This window comes from Fukomys damarensis, unplaced genomic scaffold, assembly GCF_012274545.1.
Source record: "Fukomys damarensis isolate Sample0158 unplaced genomic scaffold, DMR_v1.0_HiC HiC_scaffold_22, whole genome shotgun sequence".
NCBI classification, from domain to species: domain Eukaryota; kingdom Metazoa; phylum Chordata; class Mammalia; order Rodentia; family Bathyergidae; genus Fukomys; species Fukomys damarensis.
In genome coordinates, this window is record NW_022900934.1 from 28,110,255 (window position 1) to 28,124,917 (window position 14,663).

The 14,663-nt window shown below is 41.0% G+C and overlaps 1 long non-coding RNA gene across 4 annotated transcripts in view; it reads left to right on the forward strand.

Moving 5' to 3' along the window:
• Positions 1-1,816: 1,816 nt before the first annotated feature.
• The window catches only part of LOC104854428, a 24,279-nt gene continuing 11,432 nt past the window's right edge, over positions 1,817-14,663 (forward strand). For 2 of the 4 annotated variants that reach the window (XR_004518487.1, XR_778086.1), the window contains exons 1-2: positions 1,817-1,904; positions 2,327-2,391. This is a non-coding gene — a long non-coding RNA (uncharacterized LOC104854428). Of the gene's footprint in view, positions 1,905-2,326; positions 2,392-3,559; positions 3,826-4,908; positions 4,977-14,663 lie in introns of those variants that run through there. The other 2 variants (XR_778088.1, XR_778085.1) reach the window with 2 other exon arrangements.

Here is a 14,663-nt window from a genome sequence, read left to right on the forward strand (position 1 = left end):
AAATCCCTTTAGTTACCATACATTCTTAACCTCAGTATCACACACCCTAGAGTCAGCCAACTCTGAAAAGCTCCACCTATGACAACATGACATTTTGGGGGGACATCTAGATATAAGCCATGACAGTCTCTGCAACAAAAATTACAGCACTCTGAAAAAGGCAAATTTTTTTCATTAAGTTTATTGGTATGTTTTAGGTATACAATATAGTTGCATTCATCATTGGGATCTTGTACCTTTACATGATTTATCTTGGTTCTTATTTTCCCCTATTCCCCAGCTCTCCCTTCACCCCCCCATTTACAAATACTTTACTCCCATTTTTTTCTTTTCTCATATTTTTTCTTTCCCTTCTTACTTTCCCCTACTCCTCCCACTTCCCCTACACCTTTACACCTTTTCTTCCTTTATAAAGAAGCCAATTTTAATGAATATCCTTTTAGCATAGTGTACACTGGCTGACTCCTTTCCCTTAGGATTCAACAGTCTCCCTGTTCAGAAGGTTGGGTGACTCACTAGAGTGGTACAATCTTTTTAGAGGACTCCCATCATGTCCTGGGTCTTGGCCGATCTTAAAGTATAACTGCCAAAATATTGGCTTTCCTCTTAGTCTAGTTACCATTTTTAGTTTTGGATTTTAAGCCTTAGTTGTTGAACACTCAGACCAACTTTACCAGTCTTGAAGTAAAAACAGTAGGCTTTAATCTTAACTATTATAATCTTGTTTGAATATTGGATACTTTGAAAATAAAATGTATGACTAAAGGGTTATCTAATTGCAAGTCAGTGTCATATTTTATGTGTATTGTGGATGATGGCCTACAATCTTATCATGTTGCTTAAAATGTCTTTTAAAAGGCCTGTTTCTGGACATGTTCTCAGATAACAGTTACAAAGCTTACAAGAATTCTAAAATCAAGAGCAAATGTTTTGTTGTAGTACAAAAATTATGATGACATATTATACTAGAGAGATTATGGATTTAATCCATAAAAATACAATTAAACTCACATGTTAGTATATAGTAGCTTTCAATATGTTACCTTTATCAAGTTATAACATATTCCAAATTTTTATTTTAGATTTGCTAATTTTTTAATAAAGTGGTTAAGTGGAATGTACTTGTTTGCAGATATACTTTATAGATAACTAATTCCTAGTCTTTAGAGGGCCATATTGTTTAGGTCCATCTAACTATCATAACACAATTACATAGCAATCACATAAATATAAGCCTAAAACAGTTCTTCATCATAAACAACCTGAGTCAGGAGATCATCAGTATGACAAGGTGTTTTTTATTTTCTGCATCTTATAAATCCTGTATGCTTGAGAAACATAAATGCAATCAATATAACATATGTTTAGCAATAATTATAGATAATAGAAAATCTTTACCATTTACTTATATAAATTATTAAATATTTATATATTTTACAACTTATATATAAATTATATATATATATAATTTTTTTTTACTTAGTTTTTATTCTTAAGACAAAATTTAGATTCCTTTACCAGTTTTACACGGTGTTAGGTAAAAAGAGCTGAAAACCAGGACCAGACCAGGACCATAACCAGCCTTTATTATGGGGAGGATAGGCCGGGCTGTCTCCGAACAAAGGAGAGGGAGCAACATGACAGAACAGGGAGCTTCTTTTATAGAAGCAGGGTGGGCTTAGCCTGAGCTGAGTGGAGTTGAGTGAGGTAGTATTAAGAGGTTGGAGAAGCCTGTGACATCATTAGGAGGGACTTGTGACATCACTAGCTGCTAGGAGGTAGCAAGTATCAGGTTACTCTTTCGGTGGGAGAACAGGCATGATGGGAAGAAGAAGCCCGTCCTTTGTTGGGAGAAGCCATATTTTAACATGGAGGCTGCTGTTCCGTGTTGCAGCCATCTTAAGGTAAGGGAAATCTAACACATGGCATAATGGCACTGACATGATCTAGGACACTTTTAGAGTTCTTAAAAGTTTAAAAACAGTGTTACTGAACACAAATAGACTTATTACCCAATGTATAAGACTATGAACTCAAAAAATGTTTCTTTTTAAGGAGGCAGCTGCAGGTACTTTAAACAGATTGACAGGCTCACTGAGAGACAAGAAAATATGTAGACATATGAAACAAAGTAAATTAAAGTGTACTTTTCTATGCAATGGCTACTCTGAATTATAATCATTTTCTTAGTTTCATGTTTATAATCATAGACTAGTCAGAATTTTCTGTAAGGCTTATCAATTAGTGCTCTTTTTTGCCCTTATGTAAGTCATAACACTATTTTCTTTAATACTGTAAGTTATTGTGAATCCTTTTTTCTTATTAGTTAACATCATTCATTTACAACAAGTAAGAGTCAGAAGGAGGAAGAGAAGACCTATAAATTACTAGGTAAGATTGTTGTTCATTTTCCCTTTTTAGTGTAAAATCAAGTTTGGGGCATTATTTCTTTACTCTTTAACTTACTTTTGGAGAAAAATCAATGATCTGAAAATCTTTTATCTTAAATTGGTCAAAAATTTATAAATATGAACAAATGGCAATATATGAGGACAGACATTGAGATACACATTAGAATTTAAGATGTACTGTACTCCTTTAAGATTTTCCCTTGTGTACTTCTGGAAAGAGATGGAGAGAAAAGAGAACAAAAAGATTTTTTAAAAAATGAGATCCCATTGAGATTTCTGAGGTGAGGCTGTGTGAACCACTCACCTCACCTGCAGCTCACACTCATGTACAACCTCCCAAACCAAGGTCAGGCTCTAGCCCGCCTAATGCTGGTGTCATGCTGTGTGTGCAGCCTGCCTGCTTCCCAGAGCCAGTACCACCCAACAACACAGCTCTGCTCTGTGACCCAAAGTCAGAATGGCCTAGGGGCATCTCTGCTCTGTCACCCCACAGTCAGAATTGCCCAGGAGAGCAGCTCTTCTTGACTAGTTCAGGCATCCCTGCTGATCATGGAGAAATTTGTTGCTCCAGTCCAGAACAACCATCCTTGATCCTGGCACAGAGCTGCTACTGCAACCTTCATCAACAGATCAGGAGAGCAGGAAAAATAAATCATTGATCTGGGATTTACTCGAAGGCTTACCCCACAGATACCTATATCTAGGGACATGTAACACACAGAAGGAGCTCATAGAGGGTGTTAAAAGTCTGGAGATCTCACTTAACTACAACAAATCACGTTCCATTTTAGATAGAGAGGTAAACTTGAGGCCAAAGTTATCATCAGAATATTGGAACCAAATAGCATGGAGGGAGGAAGCAATTCATCATTAGATAAGCAAGCTCTAGAGATCCCAGAAACAAAGAAAAAATATCTCTAGGTGGGGCTACACAGGTAACACTAAGGTCATGGTGGACAGCTGTGAAGAGCTGAAATGAAGCCCTTCCTAGGGTCTGTGGGTCTCTCCTTTCCAGCAGGAAAATACAGAGGCCAAGTGCTTCTCCTTCCCCATTCCCCGTGGTGGACGATTCCCTCTGGGAACTGTCTCAGAGCCAGGAGAAAGCATCCTGAGTTCCCAACTCCCACTGCTTCCCCTCTGCCCTCCAGCTCCCTGTCTTCTCCTCAACACCAACATCAGAAAAAGATGAAGGATTTGAGTCTTCTGACAGAGAAAAGCCCTAGAGTGGGAGAAAAAGGGACAAGAAGAGGACTAGGACAAGAAGAGGACAGAGGAGGAAAAAATGAAAATTTGCAAACTCCTTCTCAATTTGGGTCCATAGCTGCAGAAGTTGGTAGAGAGGCAGAGAGAAAAGGAGGGGGAAAAGAGATGAGTACACTTCAGAGGATAGGAGGATGGAGGAAACTGTGCTTCAGGGAGCAAGGGGTTCAGGGAACTGGGGAAGAAAATAATTAAGGCCTCTGTCTGATGACCCAAGTTGCCATCCCAACCCCCCTTTTAACCTCCCAGTTGGCTCAGCAGAGAAAATGTCACTGGACTGGGTCCAAAGAGGTTCCTGAAGCCGAGCCAACCAAACTTACACATATGTTTTATAAAATAAGCTTTCAGATTGGCTGACTCTTATAGTGGGTAAAGAATTATCAGGGCTAGTCAGGAAGGTGTACAGGAAGGGTTTTTATTAGGCAGAAAAGGAAAGCAACACACTCAAAAAAGTTTGTTGATGGCCGTCAAGACAGAGAGGCACTGAGTCCCTACAACAGAAGATATTTGTGCTGCTCTTGAAGGGTGAACACCCTGAAAAGGTGGCCCACCACACAGAAGGGTACTGACATATTCTACAGGCACAGGCCTAGTTTGTGTTTTTTGTTTGTTTCTTTGATTTTTTTTAATTGAGTTTATTGGTACATTTAGGGATACAGTACAGTTACATTCATTGTTTGATTTTGACTAAGTAGTTAAAACATTCTTTGGATTATCTCAACCCTCTCCCATAGATTAGGTTCAAGGTCTTGCTCATCACTTTTTCAGTTAGGCAAATCAGTGAGCTTTCAGGGTTCCTGATCATTTGAGGCATGATGGGTATGGAGGGGAAAGAGCTTAAATTTAACCAAGAGAATGCTGATGTGGACAGCCTTGGGTAACTTCACCTGAAGCCCCAAAGTCGCAATCTTCTTAAAAGTGCATTTTTTAGTTGAGATTTCCTTATCTCCTATGTAAGTATGCTTTATTTCCTTTATGCTACCTGAGCCCTCAGAGATGTGGAGTGTGCACTGACCACTGTGATGAAGCACGTTGGTCTCCAGCACAAAGTGGGGGCCTCACACCGAGGTAGAGGGACACTGGACACACTCCCCATAGCCCTGCATTAATGAGGACCACAAATACTTTGTGCTTGGCTTGCTGCTTCTTTCATATTTTCCTAAAATATGGAGATATTGCAGTGCTCATGTTCATGTGGCTGGGATGAGAGGAAGGATAATTGTTTGTATCCGTCCAGTCAGGGACCTCCCTGTGGATCAAGAGTGAGCCATAAACACTGTAGAAGACACCAGTGGGCACAGTGTCCTTTCTGTGCTGAAGGCCTGGCCATGGCTGTGCCTGATCTCATCTTCATCCCATGGCATCTCAGTGCTTGCTGTCCTGAAAGCAGACAAGATCCCCACATACACATACAACCTTCCCTGCTCCCCTAGAGTTCTACAGAGTTCGAACCCGAGTTCACACTGGCTTCCATGCTGTAGCAGGTGGGCAGCTTCTGAGGTTTGTCACCCTCTACACCTGGCACTCTCCCACAGGGCAGGGGACTCTCTACAGCAGTATGGGAGGATGGTGGCAGGGGGAGGGCAGACCAAGCACCTGTCCTGGTGGCCTTTCCTTGCTCTCTTTCTCATAATCCCAGGTAGAACCTTCTCCCACCTACTACAAATCACCCAGTTCCCTGAACACATTCTTGGGTATCCCCAGCCTCCTGGAGTTGGGAATCCATGTTTAATGCTCTTTATTTTCCTTTTGTCCCTTCCCATTCACTGGCTCTAAGTCCTGAGGCCTGAGACCTCAGGAGACTGGGGTAGATGTCAGGACATTTATGGAAACAATCTTGGTCCCTAAGTCACTGCCTGAGCACCACCTGGCCTCCTGCACACCACACTGGCCTCTGGGTGGGTGAGCAACAGGGCCACAGGCACTGGCCATCCTTCGCCTTCTATTTCATGTGTATTACCCTGGGGCCACTGCTGGGCATCCTGGAAATGTCACTAGATGAGGCTATGAGGCAGGGGTGGGAAGGATGTGAAGAGTGGGAGAGGCGTGGCAGCCACTGGGTAGCTGAGAGCAGATGGCCTTGTGCCCTCCACCCTGGCTTGCCTAGGGCAGCCTATGAGGGGCACGAGGCCTGGAGTAAAGGAAGAAGCTTGGCAGCAATAGCCACGATCATGACAAGGGCAATCGGTGCCACATCCAGGACCACATACCCAGGACCACATACCTACGAACACAGGCAGTAGGTCTCAGTGGGCAGTGGTGGGAGAACTTGTGTGGAAGCCTCATGTGGCTGCCGGGTCTAGCAGGGCCACCTGAGGAGGAGGAGGAGGAACAGGGCTGTCAGCCTGAATTCACCTCCCTTCTCCCACTGGACTTAAACAGGTCGCCTCTGCTTCCCTTTCTCTCATTCTGTCTCATTCTCTCACTTCTATCCAGCAAGTAGAGACTAAATCCCTTTGAGGATCGAGGCTTAGGCTTGAGCTCATGCCCTGGAAACACAGAATACTATTCTTACCCTTTCACAGATGCATTCATGCAACAAACTCTGATTACAGGAAGAGAACAGCCTTGACGCTCAGGGTCCTCACTTCACCTCATGCACTGTGGGCCTGCCGAGTGGTCTCTGCCCCTCCTGGGCCTCCCTTTCTCCTGTGTCTGAGGAAGCCATGGGCTAGAGCAGTGTGCTCCAGCTGTCTGTCATAGAACACATTGCTTCACCTACCTGTACCTCACCCGGAAGCTGCAGATGCCTGGTCTGGTTTCATCCCGTGAAGAGTAAATGTGAGGAGAAGCAAGTGGTCATAACACTTGCTTTACCATCACACTGCTCTTCCTGAGGGTGCCATTAGTACTGGCCCTGCAGATACCTTCTGAGGTCCCTCCTGGTGTTTGGCCTGCCCTGACTCAGTGGTCAGTGTGGGGGACCGCATCCCTCTACCTCTCACAGGCTTGGCCTGGAATAGGGTTGGGGCCATGGCTAGACTTTCCCTCCTCTAGATGGGCCCATGACCCCCTCCCAGTTTCTCTGGACTCCTCCACAGGGACCTTAGCTGTGCTCCCTAGAAAGTTTTCCTCCTAGAAGAGGCACCAGAGTCTGAAACTGCCCCTGGAGGACAAGGACGGCAGAGAGTTTTTGAGAGCCTGGAAGGAGGAAGATATGAACATCAATGAGAAAAAGCCCCAAACCTATCTGTTACCATCAGTAGGACTGGGTCCTTGGGCTCTCAGGTGTGTCTTCATGGTCACCAGGCACTTGAATCACCTTCACATTTTCCTGAGCTTCTGTCCTGAGCCTACTCACTGTCTTACTGTGGTAAAACAGTTCCTGACTCAGTGAAGTAAGTGAGTTACAACCATCCATCTACCCACACCTGGGGAGCTTTCCAACATCACCAGGTCCCAGCCCAGATGGCTGCCCTGGATGTGAATGGTGCATGCACCCTGGTGGTATCCTGTGTTTTGAGAAAGGGACCGTGGGGACAGTTCCTGTTCATGGTTCTTCTTGCTCAAGCACAGCTTCTGGGATATGAGTTTGAATCCCGTTTCCAGCAGGCTGTTCTGTGGGATAGCCCTGAGGTGCCTGTGGTCCCCAGTCTCCACCCTCACTTCTCCTTCTCCACCTTGGCCATCCTTGTAGTTCTGGACACCTACTTCCTTGCTTAGTTCCAAGTGTCTAGAGGTAGAGATGCCTCCCATGGCCTTAGCCAACCAATATGGGTTGAGATCTGTGTTCATCTCCCTCTCAACTGACACTGTCACAGCACCCACAACACTCAAGGGTCAGTGGGGAGGAGATATGATGTACAGAGATAGTGTGGGGGGTGCTTTGAAGTAGAAACTCTGGAGATAGGTGGTCAGGTTCTTATAGCTGTGTAACTTTATGCAAACTACTCAGTGTTTTTGAGTCTTAGCTCAACCTAGTAGGGTCATCAGAAAAGCCCACCTAGTAGGATCAGCCAGTTGGGATGGCTGCTGTGGAATGTGCCTGAGTTAGTACATTCTTAGTGCTCAGAATGGCCCCGGCATGTTACATGGTGAGATTGTTGTCTGAGTACCTGCAGTATACTGGTGAGGTCAGGAATGCTGTCTGTATATAATAATAGCGATTGTTCTTCATTGTTTGGTGTGATGGCCTTATCCAAGGCTTGGAAGGAGGGAACACAAATCTCTGAGTTAAAAATCTTGTTGCTTGGCTGGCTCTGCTCCCTGGGCATTCTCTCCACATGAACCATAGGTTGTTCATGTCCCAGTGATGAGGGTGACTGGGGTGAGTCTCTCCTGGCCCAGCTGGGATATGAGGTTTCCAGGGCTGGCATCCAGACCACAGCCTAGGTCTAAAGAGGAAGACAAGCAGGCTGGCCCACCACTGGTCTTTGATTGATTTGGGGAAGGGTGGCAGTGTCTTTCATTATTCTGATGGGTACCTTATATGACAATCTGGGTCCCTGGAGGCCTGTTTCATAGCCTCAGATTCTCTAGTCTGGTAGATGCCCAATATGGTACCTTGATTCAGGCTGAGTACCCCCAGGAATGACATCCTTGCCCAGAGCCTCAGTTTACCCATCCAAGAAAGAAGCACTTTTCATGAAGTGGGCCTCCATAGAAGTTGTATCTTGGGAAACCCAAGGAACATGAGAGGATTTAACAAACTGTGAAATACCATCCACAGGGGACAGAATCTCCCAGACCAGGTGTCCCTGACGAAACTGGGTTTCTTTGGTTCTTATTTTCTATTTGTGCTTATGAATCCATAGAACAAAATCTCAAAACTACAAAAGGGGACACAGTGAAAAGTGAATTGCCCTTCACTCATCCTCTCCTGAACCTTCTTCCTTGAGACAAACCTATAATCATTGTGTGTGTGTGTGTGTGTGTGTGTGTATACCACACAGGTAACACTAAGGTCACAGTGGACAGCTGTGAAGAGCTGAAATGCAGCCCTTCCCAGGCTCTGTGGGCCTCTCCTACCAGCAGGAAAATACAGAGTGTGTGAACCTGCCCAGAGAAACTTCATGCACATGCATGGTAATTCACATGGAAAGGTTACCCAAGGATGACGAGCCCATTCTGCACTCCATTTCTTACATGACAGCATCCTTGAGAGACAGCCCTGCATTGACACATGAAGACATTGTGTTCTTTTTTATGTCTCACAAGATGATTTTGAAACATCTCGTTATAGTTCAGTATGGACACCAATCAAACACAGTGGCTTCCAACAGTGCTCAACCCCTGCAGTTGTGCATGGCTGATGGCTGGGTGCCAACTCTGTTTATGTAGTTTTTTGTGGTAAGGATGTATCAACTTTTACTCAAGTAATCTTAGAGTGATGAGCAGAGGTTTTTCCAATGTTTTCTTTTAGTAGTAAGGTTGCAGTGAATATCATATTGGACATTTGTGGAAAGATATATGGAAGATGATAGAAGTGAAATTGGAATCTACTTTTATGTGGAAGCAACAATAACAATGTCAGCCCCCTACCTCACATCATTATACATCAATTAACATGACATGGAACATAGATCTCAATGTAGAACTCTTTTTAAAACCACAAAAATTCTTAAGAAAACTTAGAAGAAAATCTTTGTGACCCAGGATGAGGCAAATTTTTAGAAAAGACACAAAATATGTACGATGAGCAATTAAGTGAAAGTAAAAAATAAGGAATCAGCAACAGGAAACTAAGGCCATGACGGGGTAAATAAAGATGTGTCAGTAATAACTGTCAATCTGAGTAGTTCAACTCCATAGTCAAAAGACACAGGCTGGCAGAATGGATCAAGGAACAAAATCCAACAGTACACTGTATTTGAGAAATATATCCCAGCCAAAAGGAAACTCATAAACTAAAAATCAAAGGATGGAGGATGGCAAATAATATTCCATGCCATGAGAACCACAAAATTGTGTGTAGTTATTCTACATTCAGACAAAGTAGACCTCAAGGAAAACTGATCAAAAGACATCAACAAAGTCACTACATACTGGGTAAGGGAAAAATCCAACAGGAAGAGATAACAGTTAACATATACTTACTGAACAATGACACACCCGCCATAAAACAAGCATTACTGCACATAATGGAGGAAATAAACATAAACACAATTGCAGTAGGGATCAATATCCACTGTTATAAATAGATCAACAAACAAAAAAGCAATAAAGAAATATCAGACTTAACTAAAACCTTCAAACAGATTTGAGATATCTACAGAGTGTTTCAACTAACAACAGATAAAAATTCTTCACAACAGCACATAGAACTTTATCAAAAATACTTGCCAATAAAGGTAAAAATAAGTAAACAGGTAAAGGTAAAAGAATTGAAATCAGCCGGGGATTTAGCTCAGCAGTTCGGTGGCCTGCCTTGCAAGCACAAAGACCCGAGTTCAATCCCTGGTACCAAAAAAAAAAAAAAAAAAAAAAAAAAAAAAAAAAAAAAAGAATTGAAATTATACATGAATATTATCAGATCATAGCACAATGAAGTTAGAAACCAACAATGAAAGAAAACACAGAAATTATGTAAATATACAGAAAGTAAACAATTTAAACCTAAGCAATGGATTACAGAAAAAAATTAAGGAAGAAATTTATGGGACACAATGAAAAAAACTGTTCTAAAAGAGACATTTATAGTTGTGAATGCCCACATGACAAAAACAGAGTGATCCCAATTATACAATCTAACAATAACCTTTAACACCTAAAGCTTCTAGAAAAATGAACAATCCAAATCCAAATCTAGTACCTGCAGGAAATTATAAATATCAGAGCAGAAATCAGTGAAATTGAGATTAAAAACTAGAATGAACTAATGAATCAAAGACAGTTGGATCTTTAAAAGAACAAATTAAGTGTACAAACCTTTAGCCAATCTTCCAACAAAAGAATAGAAAAGACCCAAATCTCTTCTGGTAGAAATGGAAAATGGAAAATCACAATAGACACTACTAAAATAAAAAATATATATTAAAAACTACTTTTCAAACTTGTATGGCAAAGTGGAGAATTCAGAAGTGAATAGATTCCTAGATATATATGAATTACCAAAGCTGAACCAAGATTTAAACATCTTGAATAATCCAATAACAAGCAATAAAATTGAAGCAGTGATGAAAAACCTATCAACTAAGAAAAACCCAGGTCTGTAAGGGTTTACTACCGAATTCTACAAAAGCTTCAGAGAAGTTATAATACCAACAATCTTCAAGCTTTTTAATGAAATTGAGAGGGAAGGAGCACTCAAAAAGTCACTCCTGGAAGCTATCATTACCCTGATTCCAAAACATAACAAAGATCCAAGCAAAAAAGGAAACTACAGACCAATTTCCGAATCAATATGGATGCAAAAGTCCTCAATAATATATTGGCAATGCACAGAATCATCAAAAAGATGAAATAGCATGACCAAGGGGTTTCATCCCAGGGATGCAAGGATGGTTCAACATACACAAATCAATAAATGTAATAAATCACATAAACAGAAGCAAGGACAAAAATATAGGAACATCTCAATAGATGCAAAAACCCACCTTTGACAAAACCCTACAATCTTTCATGATAAAAGCACTGAAGAACATAGGTGCAGAAGGACTTTATCTCAATATGATAAACTTACTGTCAATATCATATTAAGTGGGGGGAAATAGAAAGCTTTTCCTCTAAAATCAGGAGCAAGACAAGAATATTGACTATCACCACTCCTGTTCAACACTGTATTCAAAACATTAGCAAGGGCAATTAGGCAAGAAAAAGAAATAAAAGGCATATATATGAAAAGAGAAAGTCAAATTATGATTGTTTACAAATGACACAATCCTCTACACAGAAAACAGAAAAAAATCTACAAAAAGTTTCTTAGAATTAATAACCAAATTCAGTAATGGACCAAGATATAAAGTCAACACACAAACCTCAATAGCATTCTTGTACACTGATAATAAATCCACTGAGAAAGAAATTAGGAAAAAATATCATTCACAATAGTAGCGAGAAAAATTAAATGCTTTGGAATTAACTAAGGAACTGAAAGAACTCTACAGTGAAAACCACAGTACTCTGACAAAGTAAATCAAGGAGGACATTGGAAAGTGAAAATTTATCCCTGTTCCTACATAGGCAGAACCAACGTAGTCAAAATGGCCATACTACCAACATTGATATAGAGACTGAAATGAATCCCAATCAAAATTTCAACAGCATTCTTCATAAATTAGAATTTTTACAAAGCCATAAGAGACCTAGAATAGCATAAGCAATTCTGGGTAAAAAAAAGCAAAGCAGGAGGCATCACAGTCCTGGTCCTGAAATTATATTACAAAAGTACTGTGACAAAAAAAAAAATGTACTGGCTCAAACACAGACATGAGGACCAATGGCACAGAATAGAGGATGCAAAGTGAAACCCAAGCACGGTCAACCATTTGCTCTTTGACAAAAGGGCCAAAGATATACACTGGGGAAAAGATAGTCCCTCTAATAAATGTTGTAAGGAAAACTAGCTGTTCACATGCACAAGATTGAATCTAGACCCACATCTCTCACCATTTTTCATCAAAAAACTAAATGTTAGAGAAGAAATACTTAACTGCTGGAAAACAAAATAGTCTTGATTCTATTATCTATAGTATCTATAGTCGATTCTTGAAGTCATAGACATAGGCAAGAACTTTCTGAACAGAACCACTGTTGCACAGGAAATAATTTTGAGAATCAATAAATGCAATCATATCAAATTCAAAAGTGTCTGTCAAAAGAAGCAACCAGGAAAGCCACACCTTCTCCTGGCCTGGCAGCCATCACTCCAGTGCCTGGAGGTAGCCTGGGCCCTGATCTACTGTGGGAAGGAGAGCCATGCCTTCTCCCACCCCAGCCACCATTGCTCAAGCGCCAGGAAGGTAGTGTACCCCTGAACTCCCATAAGCGCCCCCTCACTCTCAGACCTCCTGACTGTGCAGAGGCAGAGGTGGTCATCAAGGGTATTTTTCTGAGTTCCCAATTTTGAACATCTTTAAAGAAAGGGCGTGGGAAGCCTGTAATAGAACGTTGGGGAGTTCAAACATTCAGAAGGTTGGGGAACTCAATCTGGGCCTTGCAGCCCAAGGTCAGTCAGTGTCATGGGGTTCAGCCATCAGCTAACTGAGACCAGGGGTCTAGCATCCTCACTCTGTCTGAGCCATTAAATGGCAAATACACTATATTGAAATTTTGTTCACTGCAGACATGTTCTGGACTGCTTCTTGATTTCAATTTAATTCAAATGGTTTAAGGGTGATAGACTAGTGACTACCACAGGTCGCCAGTTTCCAAGTTGTGCTTGATCTTAAGGTGCTGCTGATTGTATCAGTTGGGATAAAGCATTGATTTGATGAGCTGTTTTCTCTGATGTTATGAAGATGAAAATGTCTCTGGGTCATTAGAGACACAGAAGCTAGGGCGCAAACATATCAGGAAGATTTGGGTGATGACCCAGAGATTAAACCAAGGACAGTCCAACAACAAAAATAAAAATAAGAAAACACTTAAGCAAGACACAAGGACAGACTTCCAGTTCACCAATGGCAAACAGTAGGGCAAATAAGGATGAAAAGGCCAATAGTGAACCACCAGGACACCCTGAACTCAAAGCACAGGAAATAACAAAACAGATCAATCAGGCTCTAGAAAAATTCAAAACAGAAATAATTTCCTAGATAACCATAGAGATAGCGAGCAAAATGGAAGTCGCAATTCGCGACTCTAGAGAAGAAACTGACAAAAAAATAGATGAGCTCAGGACCACGATAGAAGCCATGAAGGCCTGACATAAGAAAGAAATGGAAACAATAAACACGCAACATAGGAAAGAAATGCAATCCATAAAACAGATTCAAACAGATATCCAGGAGATTAAACACTCCATAGAAAGTGTACACAACAGAATAAAAGAATGTGAAGATAGACTCTCAGATATAGAAGATAAGATTGCAGTCAGTGACCATGAAAAGAGAGGCCTCTTAAAAACAGTAAGGGATCATGAGAAATCAATCCAACAACTCCTCGGTGATGCAAAGAAGAATAACATAAGACTGATAGGAATCCATGAAGTAGCAGGAGAAAATACAAATGACTTAAAAAAGCTGTTTGCAGAATTAATGACAGAAAACTTCCCAAACAGAGGGGAAGAATTTGACATTCAGATAACTGAGGCATATAGGACCCCAACTAGCTACAATCAAAAAAAATCTACACCTAGACATATAATAATCAAGATCCCAGAAACCCAACAGAAGAACAAAATACTACAAGCAGTAAGAGAAAAGAAACAAATCACATACAAAGGAAAGCCCATCAGAATCACAGCAGACTTTTCAACACAAACCCTTGGGGCAAGGAGAGCCTGGAATGAGATATTTCAAGTACTAAAAGAGAACAACCTCCAACCTAGACTGATGTATCCTGCAAAACTCTCTTTCAAAATGGATGGGGAAATAAGACACTTCCACGACAAAGAACACCTGAGAAACTACATGAATACCAAACCAGCACTACAAGGAATTCTAAACAAGATCCTAGAAAAAGACAATGAAGGCAACAACACCATGAGGCCCAACAGAGCAAATCAAATAGGGAAGGCAAGAAATTAAAAGGAGAAGGTGAAAAAGTAAAAAGAGTCAACAAAAGGCCAATAACATATCAATAATAAGTCAGTATATATAAGTTATAACCAGCAATGTCAATAGCCTCAACTCACCAATCAAGAGTAATGGACTGGCAAAATGGAATAAGAAGCAAAATCCAACAATATGTTGTATACAAGAAACACACCTAGTGCAAAAAGAAGCCCATAGACTGAAAGTGAAAAGATAGAAAACAATTATTCATATGACAGGAGCCCATAAAAAAACAGGGGTAGCAATCTTATTTGCAGACCAAGTAAATTTCAAACCAAAACTGATTCTAATATTATTGATGTAGGACGGTACTGTATCATACCTCTAAATGTAAAAT